The sequence below is a fragment of the Gopherus flavomarginatus genome, chromosome 11 (genome assembly GCF_025201925.1).
Source record: "Gopherus flavomarginatus isolate rGopFla2 chromosome 11, rGopFla2.mat.asm, whole genome shotgun sequence".
In the NCBI taxonomy this organism is placed as follows: Eukaryota; Metazoa; Chordata; order Testudines; family Testudinidae; genus Gopherus; species Gopherus flavomarginatus.
In genome coordinates, this window is record NC_066627.1 from 42,617,665 (window position 1) to 42,642,420 (window position 24,756).

General features: G+C 42.9%; 1 protein-coding gene across 6 annotated transcripts in view; it reads left to right on the plus strand.

The window, feature by feature from the left end:
- Positions 1-24,756, plus strand: part of PHACTR3 (phosphatase and actin regulator 3) — a 171,018-nt gene that overhangs the window by 40,503 nt on the left and 105,759 nt on the right. The gene's annotated exons all lie outside the window — the stretch shown is intronic.

Sequence of the window (24,756 nt, forward strand, 5' to 3'; positions counted from 1 at the left end):
TCAGGGAAACAAGGAACACTGATTTACTGATATTTGGGAAATCAAGTTCTTTCAGATAAGTGTTGCCGGGCTTTTCAGTTCAGTGTTGTGTCAGTGTAGCATTGGGCAGCAAGTTTCTCAATTTGGAGCATTGATGGGGAAGTGGTTGCCTGATTTCCAGCATCAGTCCTCTTATTTCTAGAAAAACCTTTAAATGTATGTAGCGTAACGTAGCAGTTGTCCAGCATTTGCGTGAATGCATTTTGCACAGTGTTGTAAGGATGAAGCATTAAAATGATGACATTCAGTAACAAAGCTAATGAGACACACCTGTTCAATCCACACCTAGAAAAACAAAGGAATTTCCTATATTGTACATGCAGACCTTTTCATTTCATTTTAAGAAGTGTTGAGACCTTCAATAGGAGTATTTATAATTTGGACACATGATGCTGAAATCAAACACCAATAAAATGAAATACACACACTAAAAAAAGAAACTGATTCTTTCCCACCCCAACGCCTCTGAGATTCATCTGGTATATGAAAAGCTGTTCTGAAATCTGTCAGTGGCTTCCACGCACAAGCAGACCAAAAGAGAAACTGAAGATGTTTTAGTTAAATAACTATTCTTTCTGACCTTTTCTAAAGAACACTTAGTGCTGCGCTTTGAGAATACATAACACAGTCTTACAGAAGTATGTATTACACACAAATGTACAGGCAACCTTGATTTTCAGACCTTAATGAACTTTTAACATAGTATTTTTGTGTTTAAATTCCTCGGTTTATAAAAATCAAATTAAAATTCGTATTTTTCATGTGGTATCATATTGAGACCCACATGAGTTGTCAGCCTGGTTGGAAACTTTAGCTCGTCCTCACAGGCCTGAGTCACTTGAGCTAACGGAGTAACCAATAGCAGTAGTATGTTGTCATTCCATATGCGAGCCAGCACCAGAGGGGGGATGGGACACATTTTGCTGGTCAGTTTCACGGCATTAGCTGACAGCAGAGAAATGGTGAAACTCTGGAATCTTGGGTTCCATTCCGGACTCTGGAGAGGGGTGCCACAGGACTCTCTGCTGCTTTTACAGATCCAGACTAACATGGCTACCCCTCTGATACCTGGTTACAAAGGTAAATATAGATAAGACAGTGCAGGCCTCATTAACAAGCAATTGAAGGTTTCAAAATTAGAGTTTTAGTGCATAGTCAATATGCATAACAAATACAGCTGGTAGTTATGTTAAGCCACATCCTATCATATGTTCTGATGGCTCTGCTGCAATCATTATGGTTCATGCTAGAAATGTATATTAAGAATAATATAGCAGAGGCCAACACATCAAAATCAATTAATCTATTTGCGCTTAACTCTGGAGAAGTCTTATACCTCACAGGATCAGAAGGAAAATTTCTCTCCCCTTGTGTAAATAGTATCATGATACACACATGGTCTTCCTTAACAAAAGGTCAGAGGTTCAGTTGGGTCTCTTCACCTCCACATGCCTTGCTGTGAGTAAGCAAACAGTGCTTTGACACATACTTTAGCATGGGTAAGACAGATATTCAGCTTTGCCTTAGAATTTTCTTGCCTAGTGGTTTTGAGCCAGACACTTAACATAGATTTTTGTGGTTTACAGAGTTAGTGACAGTGAATGGCTGGTTGGAGAAGGAAGAGATCTGCTAACCTAAAGGATATAAATGCCTCTCTTTATGAATGGGCACTGTGAAATCTAACTAAGACTGTGTTGTATTTTATGGAAGTCCCAGAGGCCCCGGTGGTAAATTGGGTTAGTTCGTTATTTAATTTATAGCTGGAATCAGTTCACATTGTTATTTTGATTTACTTTTTATTTTTGAATTCTAAGGACATTTTTTTTTGTCTGTGTGGAGGCGAAAGGCAGTGGTAGGGGGAGAGGATTGGGCAATGGGAATGAAAGGCTCCTGCCCTCACTTTTTGTTGTAGGAAAGACCGTCTTCTACCTTCCTCTGAAGCAGCTGATAGCCACAGCTGGAGAAAGGAGACTAGATGGACCACTAGTCTGATCCAATCTGGCGAGTCTTTGTCAAAAGCAGCAAGGTAGAATGAAGGAATCTGTCCTCAGAGTAAAACATTCAGTATGGAACTTGGCATCTGAGTACAGAGAACTAGGCTTCCTGCCACCTTTTTGCCCAACTTCAGATTCCTTGAGAACACACATCCTGTGAATGAAGGCTTAACGGCTGCCTCGATCTTATAGGAGGCCTCCACAACTTCTGCAGCACACAAGGACTGCTGTCTCCCTCTCGCTCTCTCTCATTCACTCACACACCATGAAGGCTTTTAGAAAGTTCAGGATACCAAGTCAATGCATCACCATCTGAGCAGAAAGCACAAGAGTGAAGTGAATACTTTCGCTCCTAGATTTCTTCTGCCCACAGCACAAAGCTTGGCTTAATTTTATACAGAACGCTCAGGAGTAACATCTCAACATCGATTGTAAATAATGCATTCATGAAACAGGCAAATACACCAAACATGAGTACTGTACTGTATTTTCTTACAGTACTTCCCCCTTGCTTCCCAACTTCAGTTCATGTTAATACTCTCTGGAGTAGATAAGCCACAGAGTGAGTGTTGGGTATAACAAGTTCTGTCTGTAGTGATGTTTTTAAGAGTCCCCTATTTCTTTGATTCACGATGATGGTTCATCTCTTTGAGGCATGGAAAATACTATAAGATCAGCTTAGGACCTTGCCCCATAAAGATTGCTCTTTGAAGTACTTAATTTTCTGTGGCAGGAACAATGTCTTGTAGTTCAAACACTGAACTAGGATACAGGAGATCTGGGTTCACTAAGGAAATCGCCGCCAGTGAGCTTCCCCACTGTCTGCAATTTGGGGGGCGTGTCATAAACAGATAGCTAAGGGTTAATGTCTCTTTCACCTGAAGCACCTGACCAGAGGACCAATCAGGAAACCGGATTTTTTCAACTTTGGGTGGAGGGAATTGAGTGTCTAAGGTCTTTGTTTTCTGGCTGCCTGCTTGCTCTGAGCTTTGGAGAAGTAGTTCTACTTTCTAGTCTTCTGTTTCCAAGTGTAAGGACAAATAGATCAGATAGTAAGTTATATGGTTTCTTTTCTTTGGTATTTGCATGAATATAAGTGCTGGAGTGCTTTGATTTGTATTCTTTTTGAATAAGGCTGTTTATTCAATATTCTTTTAAGAAATTGCCCTGTATTGTGTCATCTTAATACAGAGAGACTATTTGTATTTTTTCTTTCTTTTTTTATATAAAGCTTTCTTTTAAGACCTGTTGGAGTTTTTCTTTACTGCAGGGAAATTGAGTCTGTACTCACCAGGGAATTGGTGGGAGGAAGAAATCAGGGGAGATCTGTGTGTGTTGAAGTGGCTAGCCTGATTTTGCATTCCCTCTGGGTGAAGAGGAAAGTACTTTTTGTTTCCAGGATTGGGAACAGAGAGGGAGATTCACTCTGTTTGGATTCACAGAGCTTGTGTCTGTGTATCCAAACAGAGTGAATCTCCCTCTCTGTTCCCAATCCTGGAAACAAAAAGTACTTTCCTCTTCACCCAGAGGGAATGCAAAATCAGGCTAGCCACTTCAACACACACAGATCTCCCCTGATTTCTTCCTCCCACCAATTCCCTGGTGAGTACAGACTCAATTTCCCTGCAGTAAAGAAAAACTCCAACAGGTCTTAAAAGAAAGCTTTATATAAAAAAAGAAAGAAAAAATACAAATAGTCTCTCTGTATTAAGATGACACAATACAGGGCAATTTCTTAAAAGAATATTGAATAAACAGCCTTATTCCAAAAGAATACAAATCAAAGCACTCCAGCACTTATATTCATGCAAATACCAAAGAAAAGAAACCATATAACTTACTATCTGATCTATTTGTCCTTACACTTGGAAACAGAAGACTAGAAAGTAGAACTACTTCTCCAAAGCTCAGAGCAAGCAGGCAGCCAGAAAACAAAGACCTTAGACACTCAATTCCCTCCACCCAAAGTTGAAAAAATCCGGTTTCCTGATTGGTCCTCTGGTCAGGTGCTTCAGGTGAAAGAGACATTAACCCTTAGCTATCTGTTTATGACAACTACCTAGCTTGGCAAAGCGTCTTGTAACACCTTGAATAAGTTATAAAGTCTGTGCCTCCATTTCCCCTAATAAAATAGTGATACTAGGCTTTCTGGCACCCTTTTATCTGACTGGCCTATTTAGATTTGTAATTACTTGAGGGCAGAGACTCGTGTACTCTGTGTCTGTGCAGCACCTATACAATGGGCCCCCTATCTCAGTTATAGCTTCTGGCACTATTGCAATAGAAATAGGGGTGGTATTTTCATAAGCATTTAAGAAAATTGGGTGGATAACTCCCTCAACTACTTATGCAAATCCCATGCATAAACAATACTACCAATGACATCAATTGCACCCTTTGAAATATTACTGCTGAATAAATTTCACCCACAGAGACGTCTTCAATTCTCCCCCTTGTCCTAACTTTATTTAGTGAACATTTTTTGGCTACTTTTCTTGTCTGCTCTTAAGATGCTGTTTTACTGGCTACTAATACTGTTAGTGGTCTCTTTTTTTTTTAAAGAAAGATTTTGAAACATTATGGCATGTGCAAAATCCAAAAGTGGAGGCTACAGACAATACTGCTTTCTGTTTGGTGTGTTTGTGGGAACACGTACCTTTCAAAAATAAAGCTGTGCTGTACATAAATGGGCTTTCTGCTTTACTGTGAATGAAGATTGCAACAATATTGTCATCCACTCAAAACTAAAACTAGAATGAAGATGTCAGAGATATCCAATACTACATGTAAATTTGATCATAAGACAGAGTACATTTAGTATGTTTTTTAGTGGTTTATTCCCACAGATGCAAATTAGAAAGTGATATTATACAAAGAGCTTGTGGGTAAATGAGTTGTTGGTTTTTGTTCAAATGGTCCTAGGGGCTATAAGGCAAGATTGAGGAGTAGTTTCTTTATGTGGTCACTTTTTGTAGCCATGTATAAACACATTATTAATATGTGCAAAATTATCTGAATGAGTAAAAGAAAAATTTACTTTGATGCCCCATAGACCTCTGCTCTCTTCACAAAGTAATCTGAGAATCTACAGTATTGTCAGCCCCATGCATTGAACGATCATGAATCTAGGCCCAGAAAATTAGGAGATTGGTTTAAAATTTATGAGATTTTAAAAAACATAATCTGGTTCTTTATTTGCCTTCTGGTTATTGAGTCTTTACAGAGAATGTTTAACATGAATTCTAAAGAGGAGGGCTAGATTTATTTTTTTAAATGAAAGCGGAGATTCTCACATGACTCCAGGAGCTGGGGTTTTAGGGAAAAATACCAAATATTATGAGACTCAAAATGTCAAGTTACCAAAACTGGGTATTTTACACAGATAATGTCTGAATATTACATAGAGTCAAGTGAATGACTGTTCATGAGACCTGTTATAGAGATACCTCAGGCCACACAGATTATGTTTTCAGTTTCTGCTAGGGAGCTACACACTTCAGTACTGTCAGGTCATGTTGCCAGTCCTTAGTGGTTGAGGAAAAATCATCCGAGATAGTTGCCTACATGTACCACTAGTTAGTACTTTATGCAGCACACACCCTACAGTCATGAACCTCCTCTCCATGTGGAACAGCATCCTACAGAAGCTGTCTCAGGAAACCAGCCATTCTCCTGCTCTATAGTTCTTGGTCAGGAGTACGCTCAGAAATGAACAGCTACCCACAAAAGTTTAAAAATGCAAAGAACACAGCATATAGGGAGGTTTGCTTCAGAATATTCTTCAGACACCCACTATTGGGAAAGTGCTGGCCATGCATCAAAGTTATTGTAATACAAATGGGGAAACTGAGGCCCAGAAGGCATCATACATTGCTCAAGGTGATGGAGAAAGTCAGTGGCAGAACCATGTTGAGAATTCAGGTGTTTCACACTTTCTAAGTGTGTATGGGTGTAAGGAGGCGCCCTGGCTCTCCACCGCACCTGAGAGGGACGAGCCAGAGCAGGTGCCTCAGTGGGCGGAGTCAGCACTGTCTGTCCCCGCCCCCCGGAAGTCAAGGGGCGGGACAGGAAGTATAAAAGCCCAGCCCCGGCGCTCAGTTGGGGGCAGGCTGCCGGAGAGGACAGATGCTGGTGCCCGGGCTCCCGCCGGGCCCAGCCTGCCCCGCGCCCACTACCCAGAGGAGCGCTGGCCGGACCTGCCCCGCGCCCACTACCCAGAGGAGCGCTGGCCGGACCTGCCCCGCGCCCACTACCCAGAGGAGCGCTGGCCGGACCTGCCCCGCGCCCACTACCCAGAGGAGCGCTTCCTGGACTTGCCTCAGACCCGGTACCTGGAGGAACGTCGGCCTGACCTGCCGGGTGCCCGATACCCCGAGGAGTGGCCTGAGCTTCCCCACGACCGGTACCCGATACCCCGAGGAGTGGCCTGAGCTTCCCCACGACCGGTACCCGGAGGAGCCCATGGTCTGGGACCCCCCAGATGACGCTGGCAAGGACCAGATACCCAGAGAGGGGGAGGTTGGAAGTGGCCTGGGGGTAGCCGACCCTGGTTTGGCTCCTGAAGAGCCCGAACCCATGTCAGTGTGTTGTGGCCAGGATCCCCACTGACCGCAGCGGGTCTCGACCGCTGCTAGGGCCCCGGGCTGGAACGCAGTGGAGTGGGAGGGCCTGCGTTCCCCCTGCCACCCGTAACCGGGTGGCAGACTCCCCCTCTTCCCGCCTATTGCCACTGCTCTGTCCTGATCCAGAGGGCCAGAGCTAACTAGACTTGTGTTTGGTGCCCCGCCCGAACCAAAGGCTGGGCCCCTTTGACTTTGCCACTGCTCTGTCCTGATCCAGAGGGCCAGAGCTAACTAGACTTGTGTTTGGTGCCCCGCCCGAACCAAGGGCTGGGCCCCCTTTGGCTTTGCCACTGCTCTGTCCTGATCCAAAGGGCCAGGGCTAACTAGAACTTTTACTGCCCCGCCCTGCCAAGGGCCTGGGCTGATACTGTGTTTGCTCAGCCCCTGCTAGAGGCCTGAGCTTGAACTGCTACTGCCCCGCCCTGCCCAAGGGCTGGGGCTTATTTACTTTGAGAGCCCCGACCCCGGCTAGAGGGCCGGGGCTCTACCTTGTTTGCAGACCCTGTACCCCCCTCAACACCTGCGGAGGGGCTAAGCCTACCCGGACTGCAGCGTGCTAGGAGGCGCCCTGGCTCCCCGCCACGCCTGAGAGGGACGAGCCCCAACACGACTGGCTTACAGTGGGATATAGAAGTGTTACAGCCTGTGTCTAATAGTCATTTCACCTGGTCTGCAGAACACTCTTGGATCAATGCACAGCAGGCTGTCATCCCATAATGGCATAAGCAGAGTAGCCTCCAAACAACAGTGCATTAGCTTAGGAAGATGAATAATTTTGACAAATTTCAGTTCAGGACCTGGATTTCAAAGGCACCTTTATTTGGTGCTTAGTGTCTTGTGATCCATACTCAGTAAGGATCTGATCAAGTGCTTCTTAGTAGCTAACGAGCCTGTTTTTGGGCAACAACTGTACAAAGGATCATGCACTATGATACAAATATGATTTAGTACCAGATGGAGCAGCTGCCATTGTTATATAAGGATGACTGGTATAGCGGAAGTTTAAAGGGTTGCCCTTCACATAGCATCCAAGCAGGTCTCTGATGATCTGAGCAGAGAGCTGCCCGCTGCAGCTGAGACCAGCTTTTGGTTTGTGTGCTGGCAGGTGGAAATTTTATCACAAGCTCTCCTTGCCTTAGTATGGATAATGAACCATGGATATAATGTTGGGAGGTGCTGTTCCATTAAAATTAGACTGTCTAGGGCTTGTTGAAATTTTTCATCAAAAGTATGATGGAAAATTTGGTTTGACAATTTTTTTTTGAGAAAAGTGACTGTTTTCTGTGAAATTTTTTTTTACTTTTAATTGAAAACCAAAACATTTCAATTTTATTTGGTGTACTCTGACCAGGGACACCTATGATACATCAGAGTGGCTCAGTAAGACTGTAGTGAATTAGGGAAGATGTAGACCAGGGTCTCAAACATGTAGCCGGTGGAGTTATTTGCTGCAGCCCGCCAAGCTCGCTGCCCCCCTGGAGTTATTTCCTGTGGCCGCCAAGTTCCCCTCACCCGCCGCCACCCATCCCCCCCAGCGCACTGTGTCCTCGCTCCTCTGCCAAACATCTGTTTGGGGGCACTTAGCGCTTTCCAGGAGGAGTAGGGGGAGGAGTAGGGAGCTGCGCACTCAGGGGAGGAGGTGGAGAAGAGGCGGAGCCAGGGCAGGGATTTGGGGAAGGGGTTGGAAGAGGTGAGGCAGGGGCGGGGCCTCATGGAAGCGGTGGAGTGGAGACGGGTCCAGGGGAAGAGGCAGGGCTTTGGTATCTTTATATGAAAAGGTGTCAGTGATGCGGCCCTTGGGCCAATGTACTAGTCATCATGTAGCCCTCATGGTGACTTGAGTTTGAGATCCCTGATGTAGATTGTCCTAGGAGCCCGAGCCAGAGAAGACAACGGGGCAAGAAGCTCCTGAACTACAAGCCCAATAAGGCACCAAAGTGGCATTTCAGAATCGAGTTTTTGGCTTTCAGTTGTAAGATTTTGAGCTGAAAGTTTTTGGTTTTTCACAAAACCCTCCCAAGTTTTGGGGAGGAACAAAAATGTTTTCTGGCCAGTTGTGTCTGTCCCCTATTTCACAGATGCCGAGGCCATAAGTGATCATAGTGATTGTCTAGTCTGACCTGTATAACAGGCCACAGAAAGTCCTCAAAATAATTCCCAGAGCAGATCTTTTAGAAAAATAACCAGTTTTGATTTAAAATTGTTACCGATGTAGAATCCACCACAGACCATAGTGAGTTCTAAAGTTAAATTATTATGTTAAGAATTGCACCCTATTTCCAGTCTGAATTTGCCTAGCTTCAACTTCCAGCCATTAGATCATGTTATACCTTTCTCTGATAGAGCGAAAAGCCCATTATTAAATATTTGTTCTCCTTGCAGGTACTTAGACTAATCAAGTCACTCCTTAACCTTCTCTTTGTAATGCTAAATAGATTGAGCTCTTTGAGCCTATCACTATAAAGCAAGTTTTCTAATCATGCTTGGGGCTCCTCTCTGAATCTGCTCTAGTTTTTCAACATCCTTCTTGAATTGTGGACACCAGAACTGGACACAGAATTCCCACTGTAGTTGCGCTGGTGCCAAATGCAGAGGTTAAATAACCGCTCTACTCCTATTAAGATTCCCCTGTTTGTGTGTCTGGGATTGCATTAGCGCTTTTGGGCTTAGAGTCACACTGGGAGCTCATGTTGAGATTATCCACCACAAACCCCAAATCTTTTTTCAGAGTTACTGCTTCTGAGGACAGAGTCCCCATCCTGTAAGCATGGCCTGCATTCTTTGTTCCTAAATGTATGCATTTGCATTTAGCCGTATTAAAACAAGTTATTGTTAGTGTGCGCCCAGCAAACCAAGTGATCCTGATCACTCTGGATCAGTGACCTGTCCTCTTCATTATTTACCACTCCCCCAATTTGTGTGTCAGCTGCAAACTTTCAGTGACGATTTTACATTTTTTTCCATGTCATTAATAAAAAGGTTAAATAGCATAAGGCCAAGAACCAATCCCTGTGGGAATCCAGTAGAAATATACCCTCTCAATGATCATTCCCTGTTTGTAATTACATTTTGAAACCTACCAGTTAGCCAGCTTTTAACCCATTGCTATATTAATTTTATATCTTCCTAGTTTTTTAATCAAAATGTCATTGCATATTACATCAACCCTATTATCTTTATCAACCAAGCCTGTAATCTCATCAAAAAAGAGATCAAGTTAGTTTGATAGCATCTATTTTCCATAAGCCCATGTTGATTGGCATTAATTATATTACCCTCCTTTAATTCTTTATTAAAAGTGTCCCATATCAGCTGCTCCATTGTCTTGTCTAGTATTGATGTCTGGGTGACTGGCGTTTCATTATCTGGGTCATCCCATTTACCCCTTTTAAATACTGTCACAACATTAGCTTTCTTCAAGCCCTCTGGAACTTCCCCAGTGTTCCAAGAGTTACTGAAAATCAACATTAATGGTCCAAAGACCTCCTCAGCCAGCTCTTTTAAAACTCTTGGATGCAAGCTGCCTGGACCTGCTGATTTAAACATGTCTGGCTTTAGCAGCTGCTGTTTAAGATCCTCCTGTGATACTACTGGAAAGAAAAAAGTGCAATAGGATATGACTAGATCATCCGTTTTTATTCCCAAATACAGAACAGAAATATTTACTGAACACTGCTGCCTTTTCTACATGATTGATAATTTTAGCCATTTCCATCTAGGAATGGACCATCACCACTGTCAGGATTCTTTTTTTTTTTCCCTAATATAATTAGAAAACTCTCTGATTGTCCTTATCTCTGCTGGTCATAAGTTTCTCCTTGTGCCCCTTTTCTTCCCAAATCAGTTTTCTACAGTTCTTAGCTTCTGATTTAAATTTGTTACTATCAGCTTCCTCTTTCTTCCATTTGTTACACATAATTTTTTATAGCTGCCTTCACTTCCCCTCTAAACCAGTTCAGCTTTTTTAACCAATACAGTCTTATTCCTCAGTTGTGGCTTTCAAGCATCTAGTAAAGTGTTCTTAAACAATGCCCAACCATCATTCAAATTTTTCTGATTAAGTTGTTCCTCCCAGCTGATCTGGCTCATATATAGACAGCATACAGATAGCTGCAGGTCCATTCTGTATATGGAACCAGCAGTGCAAATAGGGCAGTATGGTATGATACGCCATATCAGCAAGATACTTATAGATGGTACAGTGTATCAGAAAGAGCGGCCCCACACCCGCAGCTCCTCCAGGGCAGCTGTACCACCCTTCCAAACAGGGTCTCCTCCATCTGTACCTCCATCCAACCCTGCTGGAAGATAGGGTTGGGGAAGGTACAGCCGTGCCAGAAGAGCTGCAGGTGTGAGGCTGCCTGTTGGCCCCATGTTTTGCTCCTTTCCCTGCTGCAGTTCCTGGGAGAGCCTTGTGGTTCAGGGTTCTCTCAGAAACTGCAGCAGGGAAAGAAGCAAAACCCCCATCCCTGCCCTTCCACGGACCTGCATCTCTTCCGGCTCCCACCAGCAGCCTCACCAGAGGACAGGGATGGGGCCGGAGCTGGGGCGGGACAAACGCCGGAGCAGCTGCCAATGTTCTGCTCCTTTCCTAGGGATGGAGAGGCCTCTGTCCTCCTCCTGCTGCACGTTCAGAACATGGGGAGGGGATGAGGAGAGCATGGGGGCATCATGTGGAGGGTCACATGAGGAAGTAACATGCCCCCCGTGGCCTACTCCCCCGAACCGGTAAGAAATGGATTTCACTTGCACCTCTGTATGACAAGCCACAAACAGTTGGATTCCAATCTCTGGATACCCAGAGCCAGATGTTCGAAAAAGCTAGGCCCCACTTGCACATTTCCAATTTGTACATAGAGCTGTGTGCCTAACAGGTGGCCACAATTGTGACAGTTATGCATACAAATTCGATCACTGAAACAGCAAAAGTATCTCATTAGACACTTGTATTTGCAGTTTTGCATGTAAAATTATGTATTAGTGTATACTAGTGGTTCCCAAACTAGGGGCGTGGCTTGTTCAGAGTAAGCCCCTGGCAGGCCAGGACGGTTTGTTTACCTGCTGCATCTGCAGGTTCGGCCAATCGCAACTCCCAGTGGCCGCGGTTCGCCGTTCTCAGCCAGTGGGAGCTGCAGGAAGCGATGCGGGCCGAGGGACGTGCTGGCCACCGCTTCCCACAGCCTCCATTGGCCTGGAGTGTAATGTGCTTTGTGGGCCACATCCAATACTACCTGTGTGGCTCTGAGGATGTGACATAGGCCGCAGCTCTGTGCTGAATGAGACCCACTCCTTTAGGGATTTACGTTTTCAAGCTGTTTGCTGCAACCTTGAGGGCTAGAATGTCATTTTGTTTGGTTTTTTTAAATGAAAGCTGAGATTCTCACATTCACATGACTGCAGAAGTTAGAGCTTTCACAAGAAATACCAAATATCACAATACTGCAAATAACACCTCATAGTAGATGTTCCACACACCTGTTAACAAATACAAGCTACGTTAAACTTCATTATTTGGTGAATGCTTTCAATTTTTCACTAGAAAAACTTCCTATATGCCGAATTCACTGTACTATTGTTAGCAACTCCCACAGCGTTATCATGATTCTCAATATTTGATGTTTTTCCTCAGAGCCACTGGTGTAGTGGACGAGTTACATGGGAATTTCAACTTTAATTTTATGGGGTGGAGGGAAGGGATAAGTTTCTGGCCCTCACTGTTGTGGAGAAAAGTTTGACACAAGTGCATCCTAAAGACTTAAATAACCAGTGGGAAGAGAATAAGAACCTTAGATTTAAACATATTTTTAAAGAGTCTCATAATAATTTTGTGCAACAATGAACCTCGAGTTTCAGCTATGACACGATTGACCTTTGTTTGCATGGTTACACCCAGCGCTGCCAATTCTTTTAATTTTATCATCAATCTTACAGTATCTGGCATTTCTCTTAAAAAAATCGTATGATTACATAAGGATTTGAACTTTCACTTAAAGTTTGTAGCCCTCATAGATTACAGAGAAAAGCTTGAAAATGCAAACCTTAATGACCGAAAGCAAATACCCCTCCCCTACATGTATTATTTTTAAAATCTCATGATTTTGGGGAGAGGGATGACTCATGATTTAAAACTTGGGGTTGACAATACCCATGACCTGCCAAATAGGTAGAAACATATGGACTATTTCACAACCTTAACAACTAAAGCAAGTGCAACCTTGGCTTCTATATATTCTGTTTTCACGTGGAAGTGAATATTATGTGATAAATAGCTGAACCAAGTACATTACATGTATTATGGACCTTTGACCATTTCACCAGCTATATAGCAGAACATCCCTGCTTGAAATTGTAGAATTACTGCTGAAAATCACAGGTCTCCTTGTTCACATTCACAGTTTGCACTAGCACAGCTATACCAACTGCATTGACCTAATTGCTTGCATTGAAATCAGTGGGAATTTTACCAAACACTAAGGGTATGTCTACATGGTGCACTGAAACCTGCAACAGCGAGTTTCAGAACCTGGGTCTACAAATGACAGTTTGTGCTATGGTGCTAAAAATGGCTGTGTAAAATTTGGGGCTTGGGCTGGCGCTCGGGCTCTGAAACCCAGGGTGGGGTCCAGATCCTGAACCTGAATGTGTACACAGCTATTTTTAGAGCAGTGGTGCAGGCCCAAGTCTGTAGACCCAGGCTCTAAGATTTGCTGCTGAAGATTTGTGATTGCCATGTAGACGTACCTTAAGTGTTTTAGCAAATCTCTCCCTTAATAACCCCACCTTTTCAGCAGGAAGAGAGAACTGATTTTCTCATTAAGCAAAAATTAACTGTCATTCAATGGAATTCATCTTGCAGCAAAACCTTGCAGGACATACGGATTTGTAAGGCTTCAGGTCCAAATACAAATACAGCGGCATCCACAGAATATATCCACAACTTGATTACACTCTGGCCTATGTTGTTCTGACATTCTTCCCCTTAAACTAATATTCATTTTTACTAACCCTCCCTATTTAGCTGGGAATAAAGTAGGGCCATAAGACAGCGAAGGAACAACCTTCCTCCCTTCCCCTGAAAACTAAAGCCCAGTTTATTTAAAGAGGAAAGTCCCAGGAAAATTGCATACCTTCCCACAGTGTACTTGAACATTGCAACAGATTAAAAAAACATTCCTAGGGTTCTTCTGCAGTTGTCTGACTGAAATATTGAAAGTGGGTCTAAAATGAACTCTGGGTTATTTGAAAGGAATAATGAATAAAGAAAATTAGCATTATTGTAAATGACAAAGGGGACCCATTATTTTTTCATGTCTGTGCTCGTTAAGAGTGTGATTAAATGGAAGCAGGCAAGATGACAGGGACCATATGTCATATTTCCACTCAAGACATAAAGCAATATCAAATCGCTTCTAAATGGATTCCCCAAAATCTGGTTGGATAGTGGTTGAATGTTATTGTATTAAATACTGCACCAGCAGCTATCAGTTGGCTGTATTTACATGGCATAACTAAAGGGGCTGTCCTGCCTGTGCCTTGACCTCCCACTATCTCTTGCATCTTCCACAAAAATTAATGCTTTCAGAAAAAAACAAGGCCAGGGAAATTATGCCTGTACAGAATGTAAAACATCACAAAACATCACAGATCTGAAAAAGGCACAGACCCACCAGCCCTTGCCTGTGTAATTAGGTGTTTATACATGCATGATCAGAACTGGCCATTTGTACAGCCAGTTACTGGATTTGTACATACAGCTTCAGCAACTATGAATGCAGATTAGATCCACAATTATGCATATACTTGTCGTGCAGCTGCATGCTAAACTCTGAAAATATGTTTCTCTGTAACTAACTACCTGGCTGCAAACACAGTTATTTCACTGGCAACTGTAGGTTGTTCACTTACTTAGTAGCTGCATATGATGCATTTGCACATCTACAGCTTACATCTGGCCCAGGTCATGTTGACAAGACTGCACTACTGAATTCTTCATGCATTGTCACAGGATGATATATCTTTTCCCACCACAGATGAACTCCATCGTACTGACATGTTACTGCAATTAGAATTCCCAGGATTAAGGGTCTGGTCTGATGTAGCTACTGAAAGATACTGAGCTATTTTCATGAGTTAGGTCAGGAAGTGGGTTCTTGTCACCACTATGTACACATTATAGTTTACAGAATAAATTGGCAAGGATTCTTTACCATGATGCTTTATGTATCTTTGCCTGGCTTTTAAAAACAAAAAGCTACCTCAATGATAGGTTCTTTGGTAAAGTTTGTTTTTTCCTGAATACCAGAGGGCTCAGCTGAGTATTATTTCCCTTCTTAAGTGGCTGAAACATAAGTAAAAGCTGCCTTTAGGCAGGCTAAGTGCACCCTGCAGCCTTGCTGGAACTTTTCAATGAATAAGCAAAGTTTGCACATTTGAAACAGGAAGATTTGTTTTTCAGCTGACTTCACCAGTTCTATGGCTCAGGGAGTCATACAGGCTACAGTTAGGTTTTCACATGCAGTGGAAAGGAGGTTGACTAAATACCAAAAAATATTCCCCTGTTCCCACAACCCCTGTGCCAACTCCATGAGAAACCTGCATAGAACTAGAGAAAACAGTAGGCAAAAACTTAGAGACTATTAAAATATGAATTTTCAGTTCAACTGTGTTCACAACCCTTTCACCTGGGTTTGAGCAGTTGAGCATTAGGAACACCAATTTTCACAGAGTAGTGCTTTAATTGTTGCCAAAATTTGATGTCTAATTTTTATCTTTGATTGTACTATTTGAAAAATCAGATGTGCACTGGTGGGATGAGTTAAATCCATAATACAACAAAGGGCCAGAAGCAGTGTGGCTGAACTTTTCAGTGTCTTGTAGACACGCAGTCAGAACGTGCACCCAAATACCTGTGTCATTGGACACTACAGGTGGGACACAAAGGGACTTAGGCATTGCAGTGCTGAGCGTTTAGGTGCCACAAAATATCACAGGAACACGACTCCAAGCCACAAAGCCTGATTTAGGCACTGCCCTCCTGGCCAATGGGAGTGCAGAGCCAGTGCTCAGGGCGGGTGTCTCCCCCGCCTTGGAGCCAGACCTGCTGGCCGCTTCTGCGGCACAGCACGGTGCCAGGAGAGGTAGAGACTAGTCTGCCTTAAAACCTCAGCACCACCGACTGGACTTTTAACAGCCCAGTTGGTGGTGCTGACCGGAGGCACCAGGGTCCCTTTTCAACCAGGCATTCCAGTCGAAAACTGGATGCCTGGCAGCCCTAGATGAGCACTTAAATCCAGGCAGCAAAGAAGCACCTGGTTCTGCTTTGGATCCACAAACCGGACAGAAAACAGGCATTTCGCCACCTAAGTTGCTTGCAGGTCCTGAAACAAAATTGATGAAGGGTAAAGATGGTGGGTAGAGGAAGAGAAAGCTCTCCTTTATAATCTTTAGCCTAGTTGATGGGATACTCACCGAAGGTGTGGGAGACTCCACCGCCCGGTTCAAATTCCAGAGAAGGGATTTGAACGGGGATCAGCCACCTCAGATGACTGTCTGGGCCACTGGGCTATGGAGTCAGTCTAATTTTATCAATGGCCTAATTTAATATTTAATTATTCAATTATTTAATTAAAGCGGAACAACTTTAATAGGAGAGACTGAGGGGCCCCCACATCAGAATACTCCATAATCCCTGTTTGCTTTATGTGAACTCCCCTGAGGGGCCTGATCTGATAGGCCTGCTCAGAGACCCCTGACCAAATCAGGCCCCAGCACTTGACTTAGGTGGCTGAACGCTTATCTTTCCTGGTTTGTGAATTGCTCTGGGGCTTAGGCAGGAGCTGGGCACCTTGCATGAGGCAGCAGTGTGCATACTCAAGCAGGAGATAGGTGCCTAGAGTGAGGCTGCAATATACATGCCCAGAGGAAAAAAACTTAGGCACCAGCTGAGATTAGGCACCTCCAAGGTTAGGTGGCAGCCAAGCAGGAGTTCTGTGGATTGCAGAGGTGCCTAAAAACTGGACTCAGGCACCCGAGTACTTGTGTGTCTCACACGCTATGTGCCTGAAAGACAGGCACGCACAGAAGTATGCATGCACTTTGAAAATCTGGCCCCATGTCTATCATGGTATTAGAACAGGTGTTTTGGATATGAGTGAAGCATGAAGAACCTGCAGTACTGAACTGAAACCAAATAACTAGTTTAATTGTGACCTCCTGTGTGCATTTGAATAATGGGCACTCAGGGACCTGTTTCATTTTTAATTCCATTTAAAAATTATCTGTTTGAAACCATAAGTCTGTATGCTTCTGAGTAGAGAGGGAATAAGAGCCTAGCATAAAAAGCTTAGACCCATCCCTTTAGCCTGAGCTACTGTAGCTTGTCCGCATTGTAGAATGTTTTCTGGATGTTTTTTAGCCTGGTTTCCAAAGATGAAAACACTCTGCCACAACTCAGCTGAAGCTGGTTGGGTACTAGCTTAACTTTTCAAAGCAGCTGCATTCTTTCCTTAGCAGGCTAGGATCCTGGTCCCATAGAAGTCAATAGGAATTTTGCAAGAAAGACCCCTTGCCCCAAAAAAGTTATAAAAATACTTTCAACCTTGTAACCCACATGAGAGAGAAAGGAAAGAGAGGCAAGAGGAAGATACTCGGACATATGTATGTCTCATGGTTGAAGCAACTCCCCCCCCCCCCCGACCCTTTCACACTGCTCACCAACAGAATACAGGCCATTTAAAAAAACCCAAAACACTCCAGACCTTTGTAACTGGATCAATACACTGACTCTTTCAACTCTGTGCATCAGTTTCCTCTGCCTCACAGAATGCAGCCCTATATCAAGCCACTCTAGCCAAGACCCTGTGTGACCCTGGATATGTCATTTCACCACCCTGTTCCTCAATTAATACACCTTCAAATCAAGTATAATAATACTGACCTACCTCACAGCAAAGTCTGCAGCACACCTTGCAATCCTTGACTGAAGGGCATAATATCTGTGACAGGGCAGCTAACCTCATCCCAGCATCAAGTTGCAGGGATTCCTTAATGTCCCTCAATGGTCCACAGTCTTCTACTGGCAATTATATAGTTTATTGGGGGTTTTCAGGCAATTTGTGTGCTGTAATTTGTGCCTCCAGCCAAAGCAAGTTCCTCTCCTTCCAGGGTAACAAACAGTCTCAGCAACACAGACATTTTGCCCTTATCAGGCTGAACAGTTCAACAGCCATTTCCCCAAGGTCCACACAAGTCTCCCTTCTTGCAGGGGAGCCATAGCAGGCTACCCCCACTTCTCTCTGGAAGACACAGCCTAGGGCTTCTAAGCAAGTGTAAGCAGTGGGGTACACCATTACAGTGTGTGCCATTACATGTAGCCTCAGACTCTTCCTTTCACTTGCTCCTGTAACCAGCTCCTGTGAGGCTTCCTCCAAGCTACTTCCTTGGGACTTTAATTACCTCTCTCACCAAAACCACACTCATATTGATGGCTGGCCCTTCTTTTATAGCCTAAGTCCCTACTCCCAAGAGGCCTTGCTGTAGCTACAATCACATGATCCCACAAGGAAACTACAAATCCCAGAATGCTTGTTCTTAAAGAGCTAGTACTTGGAGCATGGGTGGGCTTGGCTGGATCCTTTGACAATGTTTTTCTGATTCCTGACTATGGACAGGCATAAAACCCATGGCTGCAGCAAATAGTTCAGTGGTTTGAGGTTGCTTCAGTAGACAGTAGAGACCAAATTAGTTGAACTGCTTCAATAGACTGATAATCAGTAGAACAGGACAGTTCTTGAGAATGGGAGACTGAGACAGAGGAAGTCTGAATAATTGGGAATGTATTTCTTGTCTCTGTTCATTGTTTAAATTCCCCACACATAAATGCTGTAAAGGAGGTGTGTTCTCCCTGGTGTAATGTTATTGTTTTCATTGCTTTGGGAAATTCTCTGAAGATGATGTTTCCTTTAAATGTGCATTTTAAGCCAAGTGCTGTTCTCTGTTGCAGTGGTGTAGCATATTTCCAACCCCATGTTTTCAAAAATTATGAGGCCGGCCCCCAAAATCACGAGACTAGCTTAAAAATCATGGGATTTTAGAAATAAATACACCTGAAGTTCTTTTTATTTGCCTTCCGGGTTTTGAACCTTTATGCTTCACATTCTCAAGCCTTCTGTACAATAATAAAGGCTTTTTATTAATAATATTTACAAGTGATAATAATAAAAGACTTTTTGTTTTAACTGAAAGTTATGTAATAACAGGATTCCAGCAGCTGAGTCTTTTTTAAAAAAAAGCCAGCTATCATGATACTCACAATAAAATCATGAGAGTTAGCAACACTGGTAAAGGTCCAGAGAAACTCTGTTGTCTAAATTGGAGCTACTCTTGAATTATACTCACATATAACTGAGAACAGAATAGGACCTACTTCTCTGTTTCGCTCTCTAAAATATTCTGGAATAGCATCAGGGTAAAGACAAAGCCAAAACATATTAATATTGTTTGCGGTCAAGATTTTCAAACGGAGGTGCCCAAAGTTCCTAAATCCCTATGTACAAACCTAAATAGGGGTGGCCTTGTGCCACACATGTTGACTGTGTTTTGGAGTAGAGCAGGCATATCACTTGCTCAGAGATAGGATAATATGTCATGCAAGGTGACTTTCATAATGGCTTAAAATGTCTCTAAACTGACGTCTAGGAGACTGAAAATACAGCCACAGAAAGAAAACAACCTGTCAGAGTATCAGCTGACCCTGGATGTTCCCTCTCATTTATTACAGACCTGAAGGACTTCTGGAACACCAGCAAGCTGCACATGACTAAGCAGGCGGGAATGAGATAGTCTAACAGATGTACTGAGCTGCACTCGCTGGAATCTGGTAGACATGAGACTGGTGTTATCTAATACATATCCATCTATCTTCTTATATGGCCCATCACCATGGCATTGGGGCACCTCCCAAGTGCATAAAAATACAAAAAACAAATTCTTCCTGTCTTCCTTCCCAGCCTGTTGGAGAAAAAGCTTGATTTATTCATAGGCTTTTTGTTTATTGACGTGTGTGCATGTTTGTGCGCACACACACAAAGAAACTGAGGAACGTGAATGTGAGGAAATGAGTTTCACATTGTGTTATGTAAGGGTGACCACGGAATGGCCCACTTTCATCTTGCAGCCTGGAGTTGCATAGCTTAGGTTCAGCTCCTGCAAACATTGTCTTTGGTGTTCTTGAACCTCTCCCATTTGGTGAATAGCTTTATGTTCCAGTGGAAAGTAGTTGCTATTGAATGTCTTGGTCACGGAGCGGAGATGATCTCTTAGGTAGCTACAGTCAAAATACCATCACTCCCTTCCCAGCCCCATCATGCCCTCTAGGCCAGGACCTGTGATTACAGCCATTCCTGTAATCCTGTACATTATGCTGAGAAGCCCCTCCTCCCCCTTATGACAATGGGTTGCTGCAGTGGTATGGAGGGATCGCAGAGTGAAGCAGAATCTGTCCCTTTGTGGCTTTCTAATTTGTTTGTATTTGTAACTTCCAAGTGACATTTCCCTTAGAAAATAAATAAAAGAATCAAATAACCAGCCCATGACACACAGCTGGGTTTGAGCGATGAGAGCCCGATCTAGGTTGCTGTGGGAATTATCTGGTTTTATTGTGAATCAGATGTTTCAGTGACTTACACATGGTTTTTAAAAAACATGATCTACAAGAAACTTCCATCAGGAGCACCTGTGCCATATGAACTACACAGGTGAAATAGCCAAACTGCACATGAAACACATGGTCAATGTGTACACTCATTGACTTTCAGCCCATGTCAATTGAATATAGCATCATACCTCAGGTGACTGGTGTCCTATTTAAACTGATATGTGATATAAAATTGTTCATCTTAGGCTAGTGTCCACATCACATAAAATATAATCATAGCTACTACCAATTCATACCCCTTAGGAACCTCTGCGGGAAGATCGAAGAGTGAAAGGGCCCATGGAGACTGAATAACAGTTACCACTAAGCATGGTCACTTTAGATCAGGATCAAGGACCAGTGACAAGCAGCATGGGGAAGCTTGCACTGCGGCATCACTAGTGAAGGAAGGTGGTGTCCATTTCGGTAGCTGAATGAACACCAGCATTATCAATGCTGCCCAGCTGGCGTTTTTTATTATCACTTGGTTTTAAAGGGAAGCTATAAAAAAGGGGAGGGGGGAATTGGATGAACCTATAATTCCCCCCAACTCAAGTTGCGTTCCACATCCCCACAAACAAATTTGTGGCAGAAGAAACAAGGGTCATTTAGAAACAGAAATGGACACCCGCTTCTTCCACTAATAATGCAGCAGTGCAAGCTTGTCAGAGGTCCTTGACCCTGACCTAAAATGACCCTGATTAGTGGTGACAGTGTTATTCAGTATCCACGGTCCCATTCAGTCTTCAGTCTTCCTGCAGACGTTCCTAAGAGGTGTGAAATTGGTAGACCAAGATGAACAATGTATATCACACAGGACATCAGACAGTAACTCCTCTCAATCCCCATCAGTTTAAATAGGACATCAGTGATTAGGGTACTAGCATAGAATTTGGGAGACCTGCACGGAAGTTGACTTCTTGCAATCTGTAATCTCTTTTTTCCTTTGTGCCCTATAAGGTTCCCGTAGGATTTGTTTATTCTTCAGCTGCTTATCCCTTCTTGAATGAGAACAATGTGGAATCCCTCATAAACTTGTTTGTTTGCAGCATTTCCTAAGACTTAGCAACACCTTTTCCCATTTTCCTGCTGAGAATCACTGCCAGAAACACACTTTCTTGTGCTGTGAATCGCCAGGCATTGCTACATGTTTAGGACTATCCATTTATTGAGATAATTTGCTACTGAAATAAACACATTTATTTTTGTCCCACAGAATAATATAGTAATTCAAAAGGCAATTCAAATAAAAAATGTAAGCCTGATATTTGCCTATTTTTTCAATCCATCCTATTGTAAACTGCTTTAAACGAAAGGAAAGATCACCAGAAGAAGAGCTTTTCCATAGAGACAGGCCCTGCTATTAATAAAATTGTGAGATGGTTTCAGCACATGAAAAGAATGAGAAATTACATCTATGTTTGTCTCCCTTGAATATTCCATATTACTTTATTGTCAAGAGGATAGAGCCTGCCTTCAGAATTGCATGTAATATTGAATTGTTAGGGAGAACTCTTTCTTTCTTCCTTCTCTTCTGTGTGAGAAAGCAAGTATCGTACACAAAACTATATGAAATGATCTAAAATAAATGTTGTTTTCAAACAGTCTGGACGTACTTGTCAGTTCCTCTCTGGTACTTTGGAGCAAGCTCTGTTTAGTTGTGACAGATTTATATAGATCACATGGGATGCTTGAGGGTGGTTGGGAGGCATTTGGGTTATCCAGTGCAGTCAACTGGAAACACTGGGCCAAATTTTGACATCAGGTACAAAGGTGAAACCCCAATAGACCTCCTCATTATATGGCAATAACAGAGAACAGAGCAGAATTTGACCAACTGCATTTCCCTTGAACCACTGGGTCTTGATCTTATCAGTCTAATATTTAACTGCACTCTGGGTTCAGGAGAAAGAAAAGGGATGCCTCAAGCTTCTCTGCATTTTCCAAATAAACTTTGTTATCCTCTTATGTAAAACACTAAGAGGATCTTCCAAGTAGCAAAGAGCTTTATATGCTGCTTCACTTAAAAGCAGAGATGTAAAACACGGTTTTGTTCTGTGGTCACAGCCAATTCAGTCATATATTGCAATGAATGGGCAATGTCAAGGCAGCATATGGTATTTTTAACTCTGCTTCATTACCCAATGCGGTAAACCAATTCTGAACGCTTGTAATATCTAAATGCTTTCTTTAAAGAAAGTACTTTCCTGCATAGTCTTGATTAAAGTCAGGCTTTCACGGCCCAGAGGCTCAATAAGCACTTCTGAGCAGACAGAAGACTGTGGGTAGGAGTTGGATATCTGCAATGAGTGAAGTATGGGAGGTAGCAAAGGCTGTAATAGGAGTGAAAACCTCCATACTTACATAGGAGAAGGATGGACTCATGGGTAGGGCACGAGCCTGGACATGGGAGGTTCTGGATTCAGTTTTTTGATTTACTGTAGATCGGGGTAGGCAACCTGTGGCACGTGTGCCAAAGGCAGCACGTGAGCTGATTTTCAGTGGCGCTCACGCCGCCTGGGTCCTGATCACCAGTCTAGGGGGCTCTGCATTTTAATTTAATTTTAAATGAAGCTTCTTAAACATTTTAAAAACCTTATTTACTTACTTACAACAATAGTTTAGTTACATATTATAAACTTATAGAAATAGACCTTCTAAAAACATTAAAATGTGTTACTGGCATGCGAAACCTTAAATTAGAGAGAATAAATGAAGACTTGGCACACCACTTCTGAAAGATTGCCGACCGCTGCTATAGACCTTCTGTGTGACCATATCTACGTGCACTTAGGGCAGAAACTTCAAGCTAGAAGGAGATAAGCTTGAGATGACAAGAAAAATCTAGTTTCCGTAACCTGTGATTAATACAGAACAATGTGAGACATGGCAATGCATGCCTGTAGGTACAGCGTAGCCATCGGACAAATGTGAGTGATATTTGATATATTTTCCCTGGTTATGTCTCATTCCATTTTTTTACTCCTATATTTGCCATATGTATCTATTTGACCTGGCTGTAAACTCAGCTTATCTCATGTTTGACTAAGCTGACCTTGTTTTTATTCCTACCATTGTTGCATGAAACCCTTGATCTGGATACATACTTTCTTCAGTCTAGACTTAAACTGAAATGCTAGGGCCTTGGTTTGTAGCGAACAAAGCCAGGACACTGAGAACGAAGGATGAGACTCTGCTCTGAACCTGCCCTACTATACCTATATACTGTACTGTAGGCAGCTCCAAACAGCAGGTGATTTTACATACTATTTATGCTGCAATAACACATCACTGAGGTTGAGTTAGGGACAGCATTTAAACCTTAACTTGAAATATCATCTATTAACCTCAGGCAGAGTCTTGCCAGGCACGAAAGGCGTCATAATTTGACGTCACACAAGCACCTCACAAGATCAGGCCCAAAGGATGCCTAAGACAAATAAGCACATATGCCATGATACGTAAAATCACTACAGTTCTGAAGTCTGTACAAATGCCTAGATGCAATGGAATGAAGCTAAGGATGCAGTGGCAGTATTAATCCTGATTATTTTAGCTTTAGTGACTTTAGTAAGTAATCAGTTGTTACCTGTCCAATATTATCATTTTAATAGCACACCCTCTCCTAGTTCCCATTTCAGGTTACTGGTACTGAATAGCTTCTTGCTGTTTTATGCTATATGCACCATCATTGGAAGGATGGGGGAAGGGTTAGTAGCTTTTTCTGTATGTACAGAACATTCATATATAGTTCTTCATTAGAAAGCATCTACTATGGATATTGAGGGGGTCTTTTGTTTCCAGCCCTTAATGACTCATGCAAAGAGCAAGAGCGCAGCTTAAATCTGACAGTCGAAAGGAAAATGAGAGCGAGAGAGAAAGGGAGGGGAAAAAGAGTTTTTCTGTTTCATCTTCTTTTTAAAGAACTTAAAATTACATCCTTTGGGTCAGACATGCTCGAAGTATTCCACACCCATTTCCCTCCCTGCCCTGCTCCCGCCCCTGCTCAGCCCCCTTACATGAGACACTGAGAGACTTCTCAATGGACTCATGGTAGGACTAAAATGGACAAGAATCTACTTGTCTTCACATCTGTTTGATAAAACACCTTCCTATTGCGATAGAAATTCAGTGTTTGTTCTCTGGCCTCTTAAAATGTAAGTTTTCTCTGAGATCTAGTCATCTCTTTTGCAGGCAAAGAAAAACCCTAAGAGAAGGAAAAAACAGAAACAGCCCCAGTATTCCTGCTGATGAAAGTGAAATTCCATAGAAAAAAATTATTTGATGCTTCCTTCCCCAAACTTGACCTTTTGGATGAAAACCATGAGCTATTTGGAACTAATGAACCAACTGTCCTGGATGGGGAGTTTTTCCTTTTTTAACACCTTTGAGTTTCTTCTCACCTAAC